Source organism: Balaenoptera acutorostrata, chromosome 15 (genome assembly GCF_949987535.1).
Source record: "Balaenoptera acutorostrata chromosome 15, mBalAcu1.1, whole genome shotgun sequence".
NCBI classification, from domain to species: Eukaryota; Metazoa; Chordata; class Mammalia; order Artiodactyla; family Balaenopteridae; genus Balaenoptera; species Balaenoptera acutorostrata.
Genome location: NC_080078.1, coordinates 42,183,429 through 42,206,264, shown reverse-complemented (window position 1 = coordinate 42,206,264; position 22,836 = coordinate 42,183,429). Strand labels below are relative to the sequence as shown.

Sequence of the window (22,836 nt, the reverse complement as noted above, 5' to 3'; positions counted from 1 at the left end):
AAGTATGTCTTGATTCAGTAAAGAGCCATTGTGTCGTTACCAGACAATGACTCCTTCTGGCCAAAGATTCAAAGTCTGATCTCTCCCTTCCCTTGAATTACGTTAGCAAGCATGTCCACACTGAAACAATTCCTGGGTGTACCATCCTGAAGGGGCATGGGGAGGGTGATGGGGGTTAGACCTTTTTTTTAACTTTTTATTTGGAAATAATTTCAGACTTATAGAAAAAATGGCAACAGTCCAGAACCCTTACTAGTGAATAAGAAGATAAAGAACCCAACACAAACATAAGAAAAGATTTGAACAGACACTTCACCAAGGAAGATAACCCACTAGCAAATAAGCACATGAAAAGATACTCAACATCCTTAGTCACGGGGAAATGCTAACCTCACGATAAGACGCGACTATACTTCTATCAGAGCAGCGAACATCAAAAAAACCTGACCACACCAGCTGTTTGTGAGGACAGGAAGAAATCAGGCTCCCATTGTTGGTGGGAATGCAGTAAAATGCAGCAGCCTCTTTGGAAAACAGTTTGGCAGTTTCTTAAAGAACTAAACAAGTACTCACCATGTGACCCAGAAATTTCACTCCTAAGTACCTACCCAAGAGAAATAAAAATCCATGTCCACATAAAGACTTGTATGTGGATGTTCATAGTAGCATTATTCATAATAATCAAACTAAAATCAATCCAAATGTCTATCAACTGTGGAATGGATAAACAAAAAGCGATATATCCAATCAATGAAATACTTTTCCACAGTAAAAAGGGAACAAACTATTGACATGCTACAAACTCGGATGACCGAGTGAAAGCAGCCAGACACAAAAGACCACACAGTGTATGATTCCATTTGCATGAAATTTCTAGAAAACGGTAAAAGTTTACTAAAGCACTCATACCTGTACACTTAAAAGGGGTGAATTTTATGATATGTAAATTAGATCCCAATAAAGCTATTTCTATAAATAGGAACATATTCTAAAGATCGTTCTGTATTGTGCTTTTTCTCTACTCAAAACTGTAACTTGGGGCTTCCCTGGTGGCGCAGTGGTTGAGAGTCTGCCTGCCAGTGCAGGGGACACGGGTTCGAGCCCTGGTCTGGGAAGATCCCACGTGCCGCGGAGCAACTAGGCCCGTGAGCCACAACTGCTGAGCCTGCGCGTCTGGAGCCTGTGCTCCGCAACGAGAGAGGCCGCGACAGTGAGAGGCCCGCGCACTGTGCTGAAGAGTGGCCCCCGCTTGCCACAACTAGAGAAAGCCCTCGCACAGAAACGAAGACCCAACACAGCCAAAAATAAATTAATTAATTAATTAAAAGGGGAAAAAAAATTACTAAAAACTTAAAAAAAAAAAAAAAAAGAAAACCGTAACTTGAAGACAGTTTCATATCATCACAGTAGTTCTTCTACCTTTTTTAGTGGTTGTATAATGTTTCATTGTATGGCTGTGACAACATGTAAATAAATTAAATAGCCACGCAAAAAAAAACGTTCTCCTTTCCCCATTCCGTCCAAAGGCCTCAGAGGGATTTAGTTTCCGCTGTGCTCAGATTTAAAAGCTACGAATTCCCTCCTTCCATTCCTCAAAGTCTCTGGCACACCCCATAGCAGATGCTAAGGGGGCCTCACCCATGTCCCCTCAGCACCCGCCCTCCCATACATGCCATTTTTTCGACTTTAAGAAAGGTCAATGTTCCTTTTCTTTAAAAAAATCACAAATTACCTAGCTCCTCCAAAATATCCATCCTCTGGTACCCACAGCTCTCTTTGATCTGAAGACTGATGGCAGGGGTATGCCTAGGTGGGCCAGAAGACCAAAGAGCTATTGCCCCTTGGAATGGTCCTCACCAATGATGGATGGGGGTTGGTGGATAAGGCCCCAGGGTCCTCACTCCCTGGGTGAAGTAACTCTGAGGTGAGGTCAGTGCCATCTCCCAGAGCTCCCCGGCGGGCCTGACCCCAGCTGCCCACAGTGGTCATGTGCTTGTGGACACACCTGCTTCCGTTTCTCATCTCACCTCTCCACTCCCCCACCATCCTTCCCACCCAGAAGTGACACACGGATTGGCTCACACAGCTGGTACTTTCTGCCTTATCCCTATGCATTCACGAAGATAGAAACAAGCCACTGAGTCCACAGGCATTTTAGCAGCATTCATAAGGCGCATGCTTTGCACTGATGGGTTAATTAGAAAGCTCTGTCGGGCCAGATACGGTACCATCATTCAGCAAGGTCTTACTTGCTTGGCCAACATGCGAACACAGTATAAATAACTTACAAGTGTTTGGAAAGACGTACAGGGCCAAGAACACAACAGTCAAGCCACCCTCAGCAGTATGCTTTATGACTTAGAACTCACAAAAAGCATAAAGTGGCAAGTTTTTTCCATGCTCACTGGGAAGAAGTCCTGTAAATCTACTGCTGCTAATTCCAACCAACATAAAAGCATTCCCGCCTCTCCAGCTCAACTGCATTTGCGCCAGGCGGGAGAGCCAAGGTACTGATCGAGGCAAAGAAATGACATTTTCACAGAACTCAGAGCGTTCTCCCAAAATGGAGGAAAGCATACACATCTATGTAATTGACAATTTATTCATCCCACTGGCTGCTCTTATTTCAGTCCGACACACTTGAGCAACCAGGATGCGCTGATGCCAAGTCAAACCATTTTAGGCAGCTGTGGGGAGGCAGTGGGTTGTCACTGAGGGAGCCGGACAACCCCAGACACCTCCCAAGTCCACGAGGAGCAAAGCCGTGGGACCAGGTGGGGCAGCAATCCCCGGCGAAGGTCCGAGCTACCAGAAGTTCCTGCAACCTGAGGCCGTGTAGCTTTTAATAACCAGGTCATCTCCCATTAATAAAAACTTAGACTGTGATTAAAGATTTGAGGCTTTGCCCAGAGTTATAACCAAAACTGCCATTGGTAAAGGCCTTTAAATTTCCCCTTGTATTTGCCCAGTTAGGCAGAAGCAGTGGGCCTTCTGGGTCCTGACCAAGGCCAACAGTAGACACCCCCCAGGACAGGCAGAGTTCACCACTCGGCCTCTTGACTTGGGCTTGACCATGTGACTTGCATTATCAATACGATAACATAGAAGCAGCAGTGCACAGGCCTCTGGGTCTCCACCTGCGCCCCCTGCCTCTCCCCTGGTCATGAGAAGAGCTGCCCTGGGCTGCCGCTGTCTGTAAGGCCGGACTTAGAACGCACTCGGGTGGAGCAGGCTTGAGGCCAGACCTCGGCGAGAGGCCGGAAACAGTCACCCAGCTGAGCCCAGCCTGGATCAGCCACTCCTCTTGCCCTCCAATGTGTGTTGGTCCAACCAAGGTCAGCAGAGCTGCCCAGCTGAGCCCAACCCAGATCAGCCAAGCCCCAGCCAACCTTTATTGCAGGAGCTACAGAGACGCTTATTATAAATTTTTCCACTGCATCTGGGGGCAGTGTGTTGCACAGGAAGAGCTGAGATGCAGAGAACGAAGGGAAAGTACAGCAAGCCAGGGGAATCCTGCACAACAGGCTCTCCTTCCTTCCTTCCCTGGACAAATGGGGGCAACTTATAGGATATAATTATGAAATTCACAATTGCTTCAAAAGGTCCCCACGATTTCGCTAGGAACACCCCAGCTTCCATGTCCCTTGGTGGGACAATTCCCGGATACCCCGTACATGGTCTGTCACAGGTCCCCAGTGGGACTGAGCCCCGGTTACCCACAGCAGTCACCTGCTCAGGCCCCACCCTGAATGGCCTCTCCCCCTTCCCTGCCCCAGCTGCACCCCCTCATGCCCTTCTGTAGTACCCATAGAAACTGCCCATAGAAACCCTTGCACCTGAATTTTCGACTCATACTAAGACATGGTTCATTTTACAAATAACATCAAGCACTTGAATGTGCCAGGCATCATGACACACAGGTGACTTCACCTCTCTGTACCTCAGTTTCCTCATCTGTAAAATGGGGACAAAACCACTGCCCCTCAGGACCGTTGTGAGAAAAGAAAGTGTAACGTGCCTAGAACAGGACCTGGCTTGTGGCAAAGCCTTTAATAAATGCTACTGTTTTCAAGCTATTCTTGTTTCTCCTTATTACCATCAGGCTTCCAAGCTGCACCCGCCTATTGGAAAGAATGGGTAGGACTGAGGAAAAGAAAAAGGAAAAAAAGAGAATGAAGAAAAAGGAACACATTCCATCTTCATGAAACCACTTTAAAAGTCTCGGCCAGCTGATGGCAGCACTGCCTTTAACTAAACCATGAGCAGGGCCATAAACGGGCATCCTCCATCGACTATATTTGGTTCAGGACGTTCTTGTGCATGGAGAGCAGGGGAAGCCGGAGAACCAGAGATGGTACAAGAGGGGCGTCCGGGGGGAGATGCCGGTGGGGTCCCGCTCCTCGGAGCACGTGGCTGGGGCACGCGAACCCTTCCCAGAGGAACTGGGAGGAACTGAGCGAGGAATATTTCAAAGGGACTCAGCAGGGGCCCGAGGACTTGGGCAGAGGACCAGGCTTGCCCAGCCCCCACCAGAGCATTCCCGGGGCCGCTGTGAAGCAGGGTGCTCAGACCCGGCCTCAGGGGTGGGGTGGGGGGCTCAGGACTCTGCTGGAAATTCCCCACCCTGATTACCCAGGGCTCCTGATTACCTGGGGGAGGGCGGGGTTTCCCCCAGGTAGCTGCTTCTTGCTGCTGCTGAATTCTCTAGGGTGACACCTTCCTAAGCACAGTCCTCAGACCTCAGACCTCCTTCCAAGCAGCGGCCGGGGAGGGGGAGGGATGACACCCCGCTGTCCTGATTACACCTGGCTGGGCAGCCGTTTCTGTCTGACCTGCAGGCCACACAGCATGGCGGTGTTCAGGGCCATGCACCATGGAACCCAAAGCATAGCCCAGCTTCGAACCCTGCTCTGGCCACCGCCCACCTGTGTGATCCAGGCAAGTTCCTGAACCTCCCAGCACTCGGTATCCCCATCTGTAAAGCGAGGATAACTCAGTCTCAGCCTTCTAGGGCCACTGTGACAAAGAGATGCAAAACAAATGTCAGGAGGCTGGGGCCCGGGGGTGCAAGGTGAAGCCTCCCTGAAATGCCCTGGTAAAAGGGATGCAGCAGACAGACCATCCGACCCTTGCCCTCCCCTCCAGCAAACAAACCCATCAGACAAACCACAGGCACTTGAAGCCTCGGGGCAGGAAGCAGACGGCACTGAGGCTGTCCCCGGATTGTCGGATTCCTCGCAGGGCACCTTCTGCTGACCCAGACGTGAAGGCGGCTCCTCACCACCTCTGATCTGCCTGCCACCCCCAGCAGACGGAGGGAGAGAAAACCGCAGCAAAGGAAGAGAAACCCTCTTTGCTACCAACTATCCACCCTGCGCTCTGCCTCTAGCTCCCCTCCCCCCGACCTGTCTCAACACCCCCTTTTCCAGACTTGGGAGCTGGAGAACTGGGGGGAGGTGTGGCACCCAGGGCTCTTCTCTTCTGTGTCCATCTCGGCCTCTCCTGCTAGCCTCTCCTCTCAATCCAGTTCCATTTTCTCGTAAGTTATAAAGCGCATAAGAAGTTTCATTTCCACCACCTGCAAGGTAGCGCTGCCAATGTCCCCCGCACAATACCGCATCTTACTGGGTGTGTGCATTTCCGCAGTGGCCACGGTTCTCCACCCTCCCTGCGAGCCTGCCCCTTGCAGGCTTTGCGAACCCTGCCACCAAGGGCTGAAGCCTACTCCTCATCTCAGTTCAGGATCTGAACTGTCCTGTGACTTGCTCTGGCCAACAGAAAGCGGCAGAAGCGGCCCTGTGTCCTTCTCAAGCCCCAGCCTCAAGAAGCCGTGCATGTGCGTCCTCTTGGAGTCCTGCCTAACCTGCTGGGGGGAGGGGAGCAGAGCAGAGGTGGGTCACCTGGGCCGAGGCTTCCTCCACCTGTCAGCTCCCAGCCAACCAGTCAGCCCAGAAAACCCAGCTAGACCAGCTGACCCAGGTGGCCTAAACTTCCAACCTGCAGAATCGTGAACTAAATCCATGGCTATTATTTGAAGCTACTAAGTTTTGGGGGGTTTGTTAGACAGCAAAAGCTGACTGATAGATTAGGCACTAAAAAAAGATGATTAAGCATTTAAACTTGCCTAACATTTTGCATGCATTCATTTATCCTTCTTAAAAAGCAAAATCCTCGGGACTTCCCTGGCGGTCCAGTGGTTGGGACTCGGCACTTTCACTGTCATGGCCAGGGTTTGATCCCTGGCTGGGGAACTAGGATCCCAGAGGCCAAAATAAAAGAAACAAATATCCTCATATTCTGGTCCTGCTGATACTCTATCTACTGAACGTAGGGTCCAGTTCTGGACACTCTGGACAATGTAGAGAGAAGAGTTGTCCCCAGTTCTGGAGCAGCTGCAATGCCACGCAGACATGGAACTAAACAAGTTGAAAGACACAAGGCCACCGATACTATGCGCCAAGGCTGACCGTGATGAGTGTGGAGGTTACATGTCACATTTCAACATTCATACCAAAGTCAATTCTCCAATGCTGCACCTCTGAAAATATCTTCCACTTGAATAACAACCCACTGAGAAATACTGTCTCAGAGCTCTGTCAGTTCCTGTTATTGTTTAGTTTACTGTTGCATTTTGTGGAAGTTCTTTGTTTATAAAAGTGAAACCCAAAGATGTTTTATCTAACAGGGGAAACAAAGGAAGTGACAAAGAAACCTTGACCTCAAAAGACAAACCTTTAGCACCAAGATAAGACTTCAGTATTTATACCTAGAATTTTGCACTTCCTTGTATGCTACCATCATCCTTCTCAAGAAAATTCACACTTAACGGCTCTTTGGTATTTATTTAACTTGCATTTATTCACTGTCTACTACAGGTTAGAGTCTGTGCTAAAAAATGAGAAATAGGAGACAGACCAGGCGCTGGCCTCACGGAACCTGAAGTCAAACAGGGATGACACAGAAACATGACTATTACTTCACATGATATGAATCTCGTGTAACACGAGCAGATACCGTGAATCTAAGCTCTCGGAGGGAAAGCAGGCAGCTTCCCAAGAGGACTGTATGTTTAAGGCAGGATCCCAGGGTTTAATTAGGATTCAAATTAAGGAAAGAGAGTCAGAACAAACTATGTTAAAGCTAGTTCTCCAAAGTTGTATTCTCTGGTCCTCCTATTCCAGATGGTTTGCCTTCTCTGAGACGGCTGTATTTGAGGGGCAGCAAAGGCCCCAGCTCCCAGTGCAGAAGGAACGGGCCCTGGGGCAGGGGGGGATCTCACAAGCTGGGCATCAGGGAGCCCTGGGTTCCAACCCCAGCTCCTCGTGTGGCCTTGGGTGAGTCACTTCATCTGACTCAGCCTCCTTCCTCTTTCTTGTAAATCTGTGTAATGAATGACATCTACCTTCAACGGTGTCGCGGTGGGTTTACATGATAGAGCACCAAGCAGTGATGATGTTTATCCTCTCCTGAACCTGCTGCGGGGACAGGGCTCCGCGGGGACAGTTCACTTTGTCCGCACTCCACTCGGCAGCGGTGGGGCAGCTCCGAGGCTGGGGGCTGGCGCCACTGGAAGTCTCCCTCACGTGTCAGTGGGGACCTGGAGGGGCTGTCGGCTGGAACCCCTACTCGGGGCCTTTCCACGGGGCCCAGCTGGTCTCACAGGCAGGCCTGCCTGGAGCGTGAGCGCCGTCTGGGAGCCACGTGCGCTTTGCTGACCTCGGCTTTGAGGTCACTCAGTGTCACCTCTGCCGCCTTCCCTGTAAAGGTGGTCACCGAGTCCCACCCAGACTCAAGAGGAGGGAAAGCAGAACTCCCAGCTTGAGGGGACCCGGCAAGGTTCTGGAAGAGCAGCGATACCACGGTGGCCATTTAGGGAAACTATGATCCGTCACGGTGACCTATGCTGACGTCCCTCTGATGCTAAGTCCCTTTCATACAGAGATTATGATTCCATGAAAAAAAAATAAAATAGATGAAACGTGGGCACGGGGAGAAAGGCAAGCGGGGGATGTATGAGAAAGAGGAAGAGGCTTTTCCCTTGGGATGGGGCCACCATCAGGACCATCTGCCCTCAGTAATCAACCAGGTTCTTTGCGCTTCCTGGTGGCCCAGCTCTAAGATGAGAACGAAATGAATGAATGCCTTAAAGCGCTGGGGCCTGCCACGCAGTTGGCGCTCCATAAAGGTGCACGGTTACAGTTTACGCTCTGGGGCTCCTGAGCTGTCCTCATCTTGGTTGGGCCCTGCAGCCACTGCAGGACAACAGAATCCCTTAGGTACCAGGAAACAGGTAAGCATCCTCCCTGATCCTCTGTCAGAGAGAGGTCACATCCACAGCAGCGCACCAAGCCAGAGCACATTGTATCCCCGCACACTGAGGAACTTGGAAACCAGAGTCCAGGCCGCGGCGCACTGGGCTTCAGTCGTCACTTACCCTTCACGCCAGCATCTCTCACTCCAGCCCCCACCTGCCCAGCATCCTGGAGGGCTTGAACTGTTATCTTCTCCGGCGGAAGCTCAGAAGTCCACATGTCCTTTATCCATCTACAACATACAGAATTGGCCACTTAGCATCTGTACGCATGGGTGCTGAGAGGGGTGGGGGTGCTGGGAGGGGGTGCTGAGAGGTGAGGGCACAGTCATCCTGGGTGTCTGTGTGGGGTCAGTTCCAGGACCTGTGGATACCAAAACCCATGACGTCCAAGTTCCTTATCATTAAGCTCCATGCCTTGGGCTGGGTTACTCAATAAATATTTATATTTGGCGGTACTTGGAGGCCTTTAGTCAAATGCTAACAATCGTTCTCCCCTTTGTTAACACATCGGTGGCTGTGACGTTTCTTTTCCCAATTAAAAAAATTTTTTTAATTCAAAAAATTTTTGATCTTCACTTTCCAAGGTTCCATGTCTTTTCTCCTGGTTCTCAGTATCGGGGAAAGTTAGAAGCCAGCCTTTCCTTCATCAAGAATAGCATGCCTGGGGCGGGGTGATGAATTGGGAGATTGGGACTGACGTATATACACTACTGTATGTAAAGTGGATAACTAATGAGAACCTGCTGAATAGCACACAGAATGCTGCTACTCAGTGCTCTGTGGTGACCTAAATGGGAAGGAAATCTAAAAAACAGTGGATATATGTATACGTATAGCTGATTCACTTTGCTGTACAGAGGAAACTAACACAACATTGTAAAGCAACTATACTCCAATAAAAATAAAACAAATTAAAAAATAGAAACGGAGGTGTACGTAGTACGTGAATACAATCGGCCTCTGTATTGGAAGTTCCTCATCCGTAGATTCAACCCCCTCGGATCGAAATTTCAAGAAATTGAACCCACGGATGTGGAGGGCAGACTGTACCTCGAAAGGTCTTTTCTTCCTATTTTGATCCCTATTCCCACCTCTGGGCCAGGTAACGCAAGAGGGGACTTGCTTTACCAGAATGTTCTCTACACCCCTATGCCAACACTCAGATATCTAAAACTCCAAATAGTCTTCCACGTTAAAAAAGGAACTAATCAGCAAGGGTGCTGTCTTCCCCATGAATTCAGTGACAATTTGTTCCTTTCACCCTTGCATTACCTCAGCTCCAACAATGTAAACAGTCCTGAAATCTTCAAGTCTAGGATTTGGAGATGGGACAGAATATGAAATTCCCAAATGATTCCATTTCTTTTTCTTTTTTCCTAACAACACCCTCACATTTTCAGAATTACCTAAGTGCATGAATGCAGTCATCTTGCTTACAAACAAACAGAAAACAAAACATAAATGCTAGATCAACGCTCAAGTTTCCTTTAGCAACCTAAATGTCCACCGACAGAGGAATGGATAAAGAAGATGTGGTACATAACTACAATGGAACATCACTCAGTCATAATAAAGAATGAAATAATGTCATTTGCAGCAACATGGAAGGACCTAGAGATTATCATACTAAGTAAGTCAGACAGAGAAGACAAATATGATATGACTTCACTTATTTGTGGAATCTAAAATATGATACAAATGAACTTATTTACAAAACAGACTCACAGACTTTGAAAACAAACTTGTTACCAAAGTGGGGGAGGGATAAATTAGGAGTTTGGGATTAACATACACACACTACCACATACAAAACAGATAATCAACAAGGACCTACTGTATAGCACAGGGAACTCTACTCAATATTCTGTAATAACCTATAAGGGAAAAGAATCTGAAAAAGAATAGATACATGTATATGTATAACTGATTCACTTTGCTGTGCACCTAAAACTAACACAACATTGTAAATCAACTATACTCCAATATAAAATAAAAATTAAATTAAAAAAACCTCAAGTTTCCTTTGACTGTCACCACTAATACCTGCAGCCTGCATCCTTGGCACACGTGGACACTGTCAGAACTTGGAAGGATATCTTTCCAGATCAATTCTGTGCAAACATTCAATCTCTCTCTCTCTCTCTCTCTCACACACACACACACACACACACACAGTCTTTTCTAAATAAATGTTTATGTGTCGTCCTGCACATTGCTTATTCCATTCTCAGGATGTCTTATCAGGGTTCCTACATCAGTATAAAAGGATGAACTCATCCTTTTTTTTTTAAACTCTTTCATCAGTATTTCATAGTCTCACTGCTCCGCCAGGCTGTGTAACTGGTCGCTGACCTCCTTGCCAGCACCTCCCCGGTACCCTCCCCAGCACATGGTACACACACCCCCTCCTTCATTCCCTGGGTTCACATTTTCTGGCCTGGAATAGCCTCCCCGCCCTCTCCATGTACTTGAGACTCAGCTCTAAGGCCTGGAGGCAACATATTTGGTCTTGAATCCCATTTGAATCTCTCAGACAAGTTACTTAATTGTTACTTACTTGGGTTCCTTCTGTGTCAAGTGGGGTGATTGTAATAGCACCTGACTCAAAGGGTTGTTCTAAGGATCAAGTAAAATGACCACGGAAAGCACGGGCCCGTTTCAGGTTACTTAGCAAATGCTCAATAAATGTTCACCGCCACCCGCCGTCACCAACATCAGTCAATGTCATCATCATCCTCACCTTTTTTTTTTTTTTGATAATAATTTAAATCCCACTTTCCTTCTTAATTCAGATTTTCCTCTGAACCCCTATTTCACATGTAGATAGGGCTACTGAAAAATAATCCCAATAAGCTTCAAGCTCCATTTACATCACTTATAAAGTCTTCTCTTTTTAAAATTTTTTTTCTTTTTTCATGGAAAGGCATTTTATTTTAAATATAGCAGTGTGTACCTGTCAATCCCAAACTCCCAATCCATCCTTCCCCCACCCCTCCCCCCGGCAACCATAACTTTGTTCTCTATGTCTGTGAGTCTGTCTCTGTTTTGTAAATAAGTTCATTTGTATTATTATTATTATTTTTTTAGATTTCACATATGTGATATCATATGATATTTGTCTTTCTCTGTCTGACTTATTTCACTTAGTATTATAATCTCCAGGTCCACCCACGTTCCTGCAAATGACATTATTTCATTCTTTTTTATGCTGAGTCATATTCCATTGTATATATGTACCACATCTTTATCCATTCATCTGCTGATGGGCATTTAGGTTGCTTCCACGTCTTGGCTATTGTAAATAGTGCTGCAATGCACACTGGGGTGCAGGTATCTTTTCGAATTAGAGTTTTCATCTTGTCCAGATATATGCCCAGGAGTGGGATTGCTGGATCATATAGTAGTTCTATTTTTAGTTTTCTGAGGAACCTCCATATTGTTCTCCATAGTGGCTGCACCAATTTACATTCCCGTCAACCACATACAAGGGTTCCCTTTTCTCCACACCCTCTCCAGCATTTATTGTTTGTAGATTTTTTGATCATGGCCATTCTGACTGGTGTGAGGTGATACCTCACTGTAGTTTTGATTTGCATTTCTCTAATAATTAGCGATGTTGAGCATCTTTTCAAGTACCTCTTGGCTATCTGTATGTCTTCTCTGGAGAAATATCTCTGTAGGTCTTCTGCCCATTTCCTGATTGGGTTGTTTGGGTTTTTTTGATAGTGAGCTGCATGAGCTGTTTGTAAATTTTGGAGACTAATCCCTTGTCAGTTGCATCATTTGCAAATATTGATATTTTCTCCCATTCCGTGGGTTGTCTTTTCATTTTGTTTATGGTTTCCTTTGCTGTGCAGAAGCTTTTGAGTTTAACTAAGTCCCATTTGTTTATTTTTGTTTTTATTTCCATTACACTATACAATGTCTTCTGATCTTTGCTAATAGATCAATAAGAGGTCGGGTTAATTTACTGGCCACTGTATCCAGGTGGGCTGCACAGTCACACAGAGCAAAGGGGCCCAGCGAGGAAAGGAAGCTTATCCTTTCAAGGCATAAAAAATCCAGTGCTTCCTCCATTATATTGTTTCTATTATAATATTAATTAAGTATGGACAAATAAAATAACTAGGTATCAATACCTTATTCTCATGAGCTTGTACAATTATAAAACCAAGCACAATGACAAATTATATAAGAACAAGAATGTAAACCAATACGATTAGAAGTAACAAGATTAATTTAATGTAAGGGATGATGTTGTTTTGCTGAAACTCGTCCCTTGTGACGTGAGTAGAGTGGAGTTGCATCTTCTGTGAGGGAAGGGCTAACGGAAGAGAATCAGTCAAGGGTCACCCTTCAAGGTAAGCTGCTGTATGAAGAGGCACCCACACACAGACCACCTGGGGAAATCGCAGACTCCGAGGGGAAGAGCAGGTGAAACTGCTCACACGATTCAAATGATACCGACCTCTCTTCCACTCTCTGCGTTCTCCCCACCCCAACCCACGTGTCTCTGCCTGAACCTCTGTGAACTTCATCCACTTGCCCCACTAGACTGCGCTTGCCTCCACCTGGGGCAAAGCATCTATGCCCTCAGCCCCCCTGTTCCCTCCTCCTCCCCTCCAACAATTCCAATCTGCGGGAAGACTTGGCCCCAAGGCAAATTCAAGAAACACAAACCAGAGGCAGGACTGAAATTACCTGGCAAGACTTGGCTACAAGGCTCAACCCCTGCCAGGGTCGCACCCCTGGCTGCACGGCTAAGGAGGTTTAAACAACAAAGCAAGCCCCATGGCCAGGTCACACCTGAAATCAATTACAGCAGAATTTCTGGGGGTGGACCCACACAGTCTTAATTTTCAAAGCCCATTGGGTGACTCCAATGTTGAGTGAAGGTTGAGAACCAGTGATCTAGCGATTAATGGCTTTCAATCTCTTTGGACGTCTGCCCACAGGAATACAGTTCACATCATGACCCAGACCTACACGCACACACACAGCACAGAAACAAACATTTTATAAAACAGTACCTAACACTTACAACCTGACGTTTTCCAGTGCATCCACTTTCATTGAAAGCAATGCTGGTCGTGCCCATTAACGAGTCATAAGCCACTAGTCCAGTAGAAGTCATGACCCACAGTTGGATACACATTGCCTTAGATGACCCAGAATATAGTTAGATGAATTATGAACCATTATCCTTAAAATAAAAACACACTTCAAACATTCCCAAAGAGGATACATGAATCCTTGAGCATAAGTCCATACTTACAGATGCCCATTTTGAAAATCTTTATTATACTCCAATCTCTCATTTGACAAAACAGGAAAGGCCAAACTCGTATGTCCGTCCACTCAGTGTGCACATATGTCTGTGTATGTTCTGCTTTGCCCACTAACCATGATTTCACTTCTATATTATCAGGCCGCATTTTGTCTACTTGAAATATCCTGAAATTATTACATTGTGGACCCCCAAACTTAGAGCTTTTAGAGCTTAATTACACTGTTTCAATGTGTGCAGAGGTGCTGGTCTTAATTTTTCCTTTGTCCATATACCCTGGTGCATCGCACAGTATGGAGCATGAAGTAGGCATGGGCATTAATACCTGTTGACTGAGTTTTAGCATTCTGGCATAGATTTCCAACTTGGATTTAACAAAATAGTATACTAAGGAGGCTGATAAACCTAACCTATCTGGCCTTACAGAAAAGGGGGTTTGCTATCCCCAGCCATATCTCAATAGTTACCATGCTCCTAACATCAGGCTATAGTTGTAGGTATCCGGTGCTCTTGCCGCACAAGCAAATTAGAATTCAATGTTGCTTCCTGCACCCATTTTTCACTAATGTCACTGCATGTTGAAATATTTTAATACATTGAATAAAATATATTAAAATTCATTTTACCTATTTCTTTTAACATTTTTTAATGTAACTCCTAGAAAATTTAGAATGACATGTGGCTCACATTATATTTCTATTGGACAGCATTTCTCTGTGGAACAGCCCTCAAAGTCTTATGGGCTCCTAGTACTACTGTCTCCTACGCCTTGGTTGGTGTACTTGCTGTATTCTAAACACACACACACAAAAACACACAAACACACACAAAAACACACTCACACACAAAGACACAGACACATACACACAAAGACGCACAGATGTACACAAAAACACACACACACAAAGACACACACACAAAAAGACACACACACAAAGACATGTACATATAAATATACAGATGTACACAAAGACACATACACACACAAAGACACAGACACAAAGACACATACAAAGACACACACACACACAGACACACAAAGACATAGACACAGAGACACAGACAGACACACATATACAAAGACACACACAAAGACACAGAAACACACACAAAGACACAGACACAGACACACACACACAAAGACACAGACACATACACATACACACAAAGACGCACAGATGTACACAAAGACACATACACAAAAAGATACACACACACAAAGACACGTACATATAAATACACGTACATATAAATACACACAGACGTACACAAAGACACATACACACACACAGACACAAACACACAAAGACACATACAAAGACACACACACAGACACACAGACACACACACATACAAAGACACACACACACACAAAGACACACACACAAAGACACAGACACACAGACACAGACACACACACACACACACACACACACACACACACACACACACGGAGGATGCTCAGCCTAAAACCCCTCACCCTCTGCTGCCACCTCCTGCTCCAATCCAGGCTTTCCTTTAAGATCCATCTCAAAATACAGCAGGTCACCGCAGGCGCGTATGAAGGACTGATGGCACTCCAGGCACTACGCCAATTGCTTTCCCCCGACTCCCTTACACCATCACAGCAGCCTCGTGAGGCAAGTAGCATTATAGTCTCAATTCAAAGCAGGACAAAGTGAAGTGAGCTGCTTAGCACCATGAGCTGGTCATGGCAAAACCCAGATCTGTCACCACTGTCCCCCACCTTTAACCCCCTTGGTGGCCCTTGCCCCCTCCCCAAGTCTGCTCTGGGTCCCGTGTGTCATGTGTCCCTCACTCCTTTGAAGCCTCACTGCACTTGGTTAATACATCTTCGTTTACATGCCTTTCCACAGCATGAATTACTATGTTGTACTATCATGATCTTGATTTTGTCTGATCCACACAATTTCCTCTGAAGACCAGGATGAACTCTGCTCTTGCTTAAGTCTTCATGGAACACGGCACTTTGGGACCTCAGTCAGTGTTTGACTAATACACAGCATATTATATATTTGAATGTCCTCCTCTCACCACCTTTGATAAATAATAAACATTCGCTGTTGAAAAGGGAATTGGGGAAATTGGTGTGGACGCCCGCTGCTGACAGGCAGAACCTAAAAGGGGCGGCAAAGGAGAGCGGCTGGGCGTCTAAGGGCCCCTCCGGCGGGGCCGCCTGTGAGGACCTTCTTAGTTTCTCTCGTTCAGCTCATGCTGTCAGGTTGACCCTGTCCTTGACCTTGTCCCTAGAGGGCATCCTGACCCCCACCTACCCAACCACAGAAAACTGCCTGAGAAGAAACTGATGGGGGAGGGAAGGAAGGAAATATGTAAGGAATTAGGAGAGCAATTACGGGTATTTCCAACACACGAACATTTCTGGTAAGTCTAGAAGACTCTATCCTTTAGCTATTTTATTGTCTGAGTGGGCACAAAAAAAAGTCAGAATGAAGACCCATAGTCATAAATCATTCCAAATGCTGGCTTTGCATGAGAATAGTAACATTTCCCAAAAAACATCTCCTGTTAACAGTTCTAGGAACATTTATCCCAAGGAATAATTTACTTTTTGGTAATATTAATAGAAGTTACAATACCTATGAAAAATAAGCTATATATACCTATGAAAATTTGCTATATATTTTCTATTCCCTTTCCAAAGACTTTTGTGTAATTGAGAAATTTTAGATTACTTCCGATTACTTTAAAATAGACCTATTAGTTAACTTTCCTTATGCAATGATCTCGGTTTTTTCCTCAGAAGCCAGGTTGCCATGACTTTATGAAATTTTTCTCACTTCCAGGGGAGGGGCATACCTCCTCTCTTGGTGGATCATCTTTTACTCTGATATGTTTTCTTTCAAAGGACAAATCAAGAATTTTGTTGCCCTTTGGCAATCCAAACCTTAGCACTGTACTAACTCACTAAATTAGATTCTTTGACCTTTGCTTAAACATGTAAGATTAAATTAAATAAGATCTACAAGATTGTTTTAAATAATTTTCTCGAATAAACAGGTTCACTATTGTGGAAACGTCTTCTTAACTTCAGAAATGACCAGCATCTCTAGGAATGCAGATACATCCGTGGTAACTCTGCAACCTTTTCTGTTTCTATTCTGCCAGTTAAGGAAAGGGCCAGTAGTTCATTTGTTTATTCACTTTAATAAATATTTGCTGGATTTTGCTCAAGGTCTCAGCTGGACACTGCAAGGACACAAACAGGGCCCTGTTTTTAAATGTGAGCATCTGAAAGAGATGCAGAAGATGAGTGGAGTTTCAACGGGGGAGCAAGAGGAAAGGCATTTTAGAGAAAACCACTTGACCAAAAGCAGATGTGCCAAGGTCAAAGCATTAGAACACCAGTTGGCCTTGGGAGGACTGGGGATGGGAGTGGGCAGGCAGTCCAGGACAGGGCCGGGACCAAGGGTGGGGCTTCCACTGTACAGTGTAAACCTAGGGGAGCCACCGAAGTCTGTGTCGGGGTGGGGTGCTGGAGGTGGAAGGGCCACTTAGGGCAGATAATGAAGACCTGAACCTGAACTATGACCTTGAACTAGGAAAGACGGTACCGGACACGAGAGCTGTTACAGAAGGCGACTGCTGTACATGAGGAAGCTCCAAAAGGGCCCCCGAGAGGACAAGGATGCTGTGAGAAGGAGCTGGTGCAGGCAGGTGACGATTATTATATTGTTAGATAAGTCGAGTCTAAGTGGAAAAGTCCAACACTAGTTGAAAAATTAACAGGAATAAATGTGTATTTCTGTTTCAGGATAGACGTCCCCTCCCCCCAAACCCACATACACAGACAGAGAATGAAGGACAAGTGGTTAACAGCTGCCCTTGTGATCGACAAGGCCAGGGGTCAAGTTTCCTGTGTGGGAAGCAGGCATCCTGACCGCTGGCCTTATTAAAACTAGAGGAATTGAGTGGGTGTGTGATTATTTCACTTCTGGATGAGTTGAGTCTGAGGTTCCAGGGGCAGGTGAGGGGGAATCCAGAGCATGGCCACTGCGCCATTAGGAATGAAATCTCGCTCCAGCCTTCTGTCTGAGGTCACTTCTCTCCATTGTGACCTAGGACATTAGGCAAGTTGCTCACCACGCTTCATCGGAAAGCTCGAGGACGGCACCTATGTTCTCAGTTGCTGCGTTTTTGGAGGGTTACCCCATTCGAGGACAAGGTAAATGGGTCTCTCCAGCATTCTCTCCTAGCACTTACTTCTGCCAAAAGCAGTAGATATTTAAAGCTCTAAAACTACAAAAAAGAAAACCTCCTGAAAAGAACTCAATTCTTTTCCAGTGGAAAGGTCAGTTTGTAAGCTACATCTAGAGACGTTCCGGTTAAAAATTATCCAAAACAAAACCACTACAAAAGGTATTAGGCATAGTTACTCCTTCTTCAAAACAGTCCTTATTTGTTTAGTCACTGAGGTTTCATTCATTCTAGATGCCCAACACTGCATAACAAATCACCACAAGAGTCAGTGGCTTGAAACAGCCATCATTTCATTCTCTCTCTGGTTTCTGAGGGTCTGGAATTCAGGCAGGGCTTGGCTGGGTGGTTCCGGATGAGAGTCCTGAATGTGACTGCAGCCACAGAGAAAGGAGCTGGAGCTGGAATAAAGGGCGGGAGCGGGGGTCGGGGGCGGAGAGACAGCCAGCACAGGTGGAGCGTGGCAGGGCATCTTTCTCTTACTTCTTGTAGGTTCAGACCATGCAGTCTCTTCCCATGGACTAGTCTGGGCTTCCTCACAGCGTGGTGGCCTCAGCATGGTCCAGAGAGCAAGGTGGAGAATGCATCACCTTTTCCAACTCATCCTCAGAAGTAAGGCAGTGTTATTTTTGCCACATTCTACTGGTTACAAGTGAGACTCAAACCTAGCCAGATTCAAAGGGAAGAGACGAGACTTTATCTCTTGATAGCGGGTGGGCAAAGAGAACATGTGATGGTGTGTCCATCTTTAGAGAAATGAGCCTCCCCCAGTCTAAGGTTAGCTGTGTATGGCAGATGTCACATACAAGGAAGCCATCGCCATTCTCATTTCCGAGGTATGTAAACCAGGCAAAGCATTTCTAAGCTGCTTGTCACACAGAGGAGGGGAAGAAACCATTGTATCCTTGTATTTTAGCCCCTATGCAACTTTAAAGATAATACAACATGTGGAAAGTACTTTGTGAACTTGAAGTTGTCGTGGTCATTCAATGCAATTTGGAAACATCTCTGAAAAGTTTGTTATCTCTGAAATTCTGACATATTATCAAGGGAGATGACGCTCTCCTTGGCAAGCTTTATCTTCTTAACAAATAGCACTTGACTTGCCCTTAGAAAGTATTTGGGTATTTCCTAGAGTCTCATTTAATAGAGAACTTGGAAAGTAAAAACCATCACCAAGACTGGCCTTATAAACTGTTTCTCATTGGAAGAGACAGTAAGTACAGTTGTGGGCAAGGAATGCTTGCCTTGGGCTGCAGCTTAGGAAGGAAAGTGCAACACAGCAGGTGCCAGGTGATTGGTCAGTCTGCTGTCCTCGGAAGGGACGGTCCCAAGGACAACATTACCATCTGCAAACTGAAGCTCACTTCTTCTCCTGGGTTCAGCCAACTCTCATTTCACATCTTCCTGGGTTTTGTCCATTTTAGTTCTGATTTTTTAAATCTTTGATTCACGGTTGCCATATATAAACATATATATACACATACACAAATATATATATGACAAATATATGTACGACAACCTTGAATCAAAAACTTACAAAATAAAATGCTTATCTCAGGATATTTAATTAACTAATGTTGGAACACTGCCATTTTCTTCTGCTTTGGGGTATATATGTGTGTTTAGAGAGGGGTGAACATTTATCCCCTGAAACGTTTTGATTCTCAAACTCTTTGTTTTCTTCTGATTGCAGCTCTGCGTGCATGTTGCCTGCGGCATTCTGCTCCCTTTATAATAGATTTTCTTTCCTGGATCGGCAGTGAGCTGACACAGACAAGGGACGGGGCCTGGGGTGGCTAACGAGGTTTCTTGATTCAAGGGCGCCCCCTGCTGTTGGTTTGGTGAAGTGCAGTTTCTTTATTGCGTCGTGCATTTCTTGGCGAGGGGGATTCTGATCTCTTTCATCTCTGCAGGTCTCCTTCACTGTTCTTTCTCCACATCTTCTCCAAGGGGCAACCTTCCAAGGTTCCCCTTCTGTCTTGAAGCCTCGGGTCCCACACGCATTCCAGTATTTCCACCCAGGATGGGGCTTGTCTTTCTAGGGGTGATGTTTTCTGGGCTAGGTCACCACAGGCTCCCAAGACTCCTGTCCTTTTCTCCACATTTTCTCTGCTATCTCTGCCCACTGCTCCAGACAGGGCTGGGCTCCAGAGCTGCCTGGCTGGACTTGGGTGTTTATCTCATTAATCACAGGTAACTTGGAAGTTTGTAGAATTCTGTCTCCTTGAAATATGGACGGCATCTGTAAACAATGGTTTTCTTTGCTCTATTTGTTGATTTGGGTTATTTTTTGGGAAGTTACGCAAAGATATTTGGACCTAAGCAACCAGCATTCCATTGTAACTCAGAGCTCTGTATGTCGAAATGCCATTTACTGCATTAAATATGTCCGTTCTAGCCAAACCTACATACTCTTCACAATACAAGAATGTCTCAGCGCAGCAGTATAGGTAACTTTTTAAACGAGGAACGCTTTGTCATCACTAGCATGCCTTCACACACGCACCCACAAAACCAATTGTTTAAAAGACTTTCTGACAACTAAAGCAGACCGGAGCAAAAATTCTTAAATATCATCAGCTGTCACCAAAACATCCCAACTTGCCCCGACCAGATCAGCAGAGGGCAGAGCCCCTGACGCCATCTGCCACCCTGAATGAAACCTCAGGTAGCAGAAGTCATTGGGAAAGCCACATCTGGGTTTCAAGCTGCCCTGGGATATTCAAGTTTCCGCCTAAATTCAGATAATCCTCGGGGATGGAGGAGGGCGCTCCCGGCCTCCTCGGTGCCAGCCCGGCTCAGACACACCCTGCAGGAGACGCTGTCCTCCCAACACCGGAGGATGTCTGTGGCTGGGGGAGAGGAGGACAGGCCCTTCCCGGGGGCACAGCAGGCCTAAGGGCTGGGAATTGCACCCCCCTCCCGCCAAACAGCCCCCATTCAGGCCTGCTGGGAGCAGGCGTCGGAATCCTGGGCCCCCCCAGCGCTCACCCTCAGCAGGGTGACTGAGTCAGGTTGACACCGACCTTGACCTTGTCCGCAGGCTCATTTGACAGATCACACACCCTGGATCAGCTGCCTCCCAGCTCTCCTGCTCCCCTCCTGGTGTTTCCTAGGGTTCCCCGGCCCCAACATCCCCCTCCCCCCGATGAATCACTTACACTCGGATCTCTGCTCAGGGCCTGCTTCTAGAGGCACCCGGAGTGAGGCAGCCTCCTGGGGGGCCTCTCCTCCAGCCTCCCAGAGCCTCCAGTGGGACAGTCATCACCCAGGTCAGAGGCAGGAAGGCGGCCCCAAACAGGGCAAGAAGGACAGGGGTTGTGGATGCAATGCCCCCCCGGGGCTGGGAAGCTCCCGAGCAGGTCCCGACGGGAGTGCCGAGCAGAGTCTGGACCACTGGTGGGGCTGCGGCTGAGTATTTAAAGGGCGGGTGGTGAGGAGGACCCTCGGCTTTCTCTGACCCAGGCCTGCGGACACAGCAACGTCTCTGTAAATATTTGTGGGAGGGAGGAGTTCAGCGTGAGGGAACCACACTAACGTAAACCCTGTTCACCACGGAAGCCTCTTCCAGTCAGCACTCGAACAACAGGGGAACATTTGTTGTTTCCTGATGCAACAGAGAAATCAGGGCAACAGGCTGAGCTGGAGTTGAATTCGACAGAATCCCTCCCGCAGACCCCATCCTGTGGGGCTCTGAAAACCCGACACCGACCCCCAGCATCCTCTCTGCGGCGAATTCTTGGCTGAGGTCGCGTGTGGAAGGAGCTGTCATTTGCGGAGACGTGGACGCGACTCACGGTCGCCTCCCCAGCCCCTCACTCTGCCACAAGGCTGGCGGGCGCTCCACGTCCCCACCCCACCCATTACAGGCAGGAGCTGGCGTCCCAGCATCCAGGTGTGCAGTGGAGCCCACGAAATACTCATTGAGTGGCTGAGATCAATGCACCTGTTCGCCAGGTAGGGCCCACCTTAGTGATTCAGACAAGGACAATCCACCTGGGTCCTGTTTCAGAAGAGGCCACGCAAAGCTCATGTCCTACCCAGCAGCAAGGGAAGCATTTTGAACGCGGGAGAGAAAGATGAACATTTACACGTAAGATCACCGCTGTTTTGAATTCTTGGAGAGATCAGTTCATCAAATCAACAGTTATTTTTAAATTTCATTATTTTACAATAATCAACACTTTTTAATATACATTTCATGCCTGGCATGGGGTTAGATGCTGGGCACACGGCCAGGAACAGGCAGGCTTCCAGCTGGACCCTTCCCTCAAGGAGCTTTGTGAGAAAGGCCAATCTAGTGCAATCAATCCACTCAATATTTTATGACTAATTCTCCTGTAAATATCTACTTTGTCTAATGTGGGTCTGTGGGATCTGGTCACAGAGCCCAGAGAAGGAACGCCTAACCATTTAGGCATTAAAACCTCAAAGAATTAAACAGGACTTTATTTAAAATGTGTTCTAAATCACTCTCCCTTAAGTAAGCAGCCTGTCAGGAGAAATGTTAACATTTCTGTGATGATCTGGGACCTTGATCATGGGACCTTTGATGGTCAACAACCTTCAGTGCATATGTCTGCATGAAGGCTTTGCACCCTTCACTGTAAGGAGCATTATAAGTGCAAGCACAGGTTAGGGAGACTGGCCACAGATTTCCACCTGGATACACCTTTCCTGGAAAAAAACCAAACCAAGTAGCACACCATCCTCTGCTGTTGGCATCTGCCTCTTGTCAAAGCACGGTGAAGGGGATGTGGATGCAGGATTTCCAGGTGATGCAACACTGCTGCTTTTCTCAACAGATCCCCGAAGCCAGGACACGAGTTTCCCCAACCTCACCTGTTCAAAGCCACAGTCGGTGCTCTCTCTCTTGCGCTCTATGATTATATCTAGCAGTGTAGTAAGTAGGTGATCCAACAGCACTGCAGCCCCTGTGGCAGAGGCCACGGCTGCTCCCCAAGCACCCCTGTCTATTTCTCAGACCTTCTTGCAT

At 46.7% G+C, this 22,836-nt stretch overlaps 1 protein-coding gene across 2 annotated transcripts in view; it reads right to left on the bottom strand.

The window, feature by feature from the left end:
- Nucleotides 1-22,836, bottom strand: part of RIN2 (Ras and Rab interactor 2) — a 226,810-nt gene that overhangs the window by 175,707 nt on the left and 28,267 nt on the right. For both annotated transcript variants that reach the window (XM_057529593.1, XM_057529597.1), the window contains exon 2: nt 8,435-8,544. The gene's annotated coding sequence lies outside the window, so the exon portion shown is untranslated. The remainder of the gene's footprint in view (nt 1-8,434; nt 8,545-22,836) is intronic.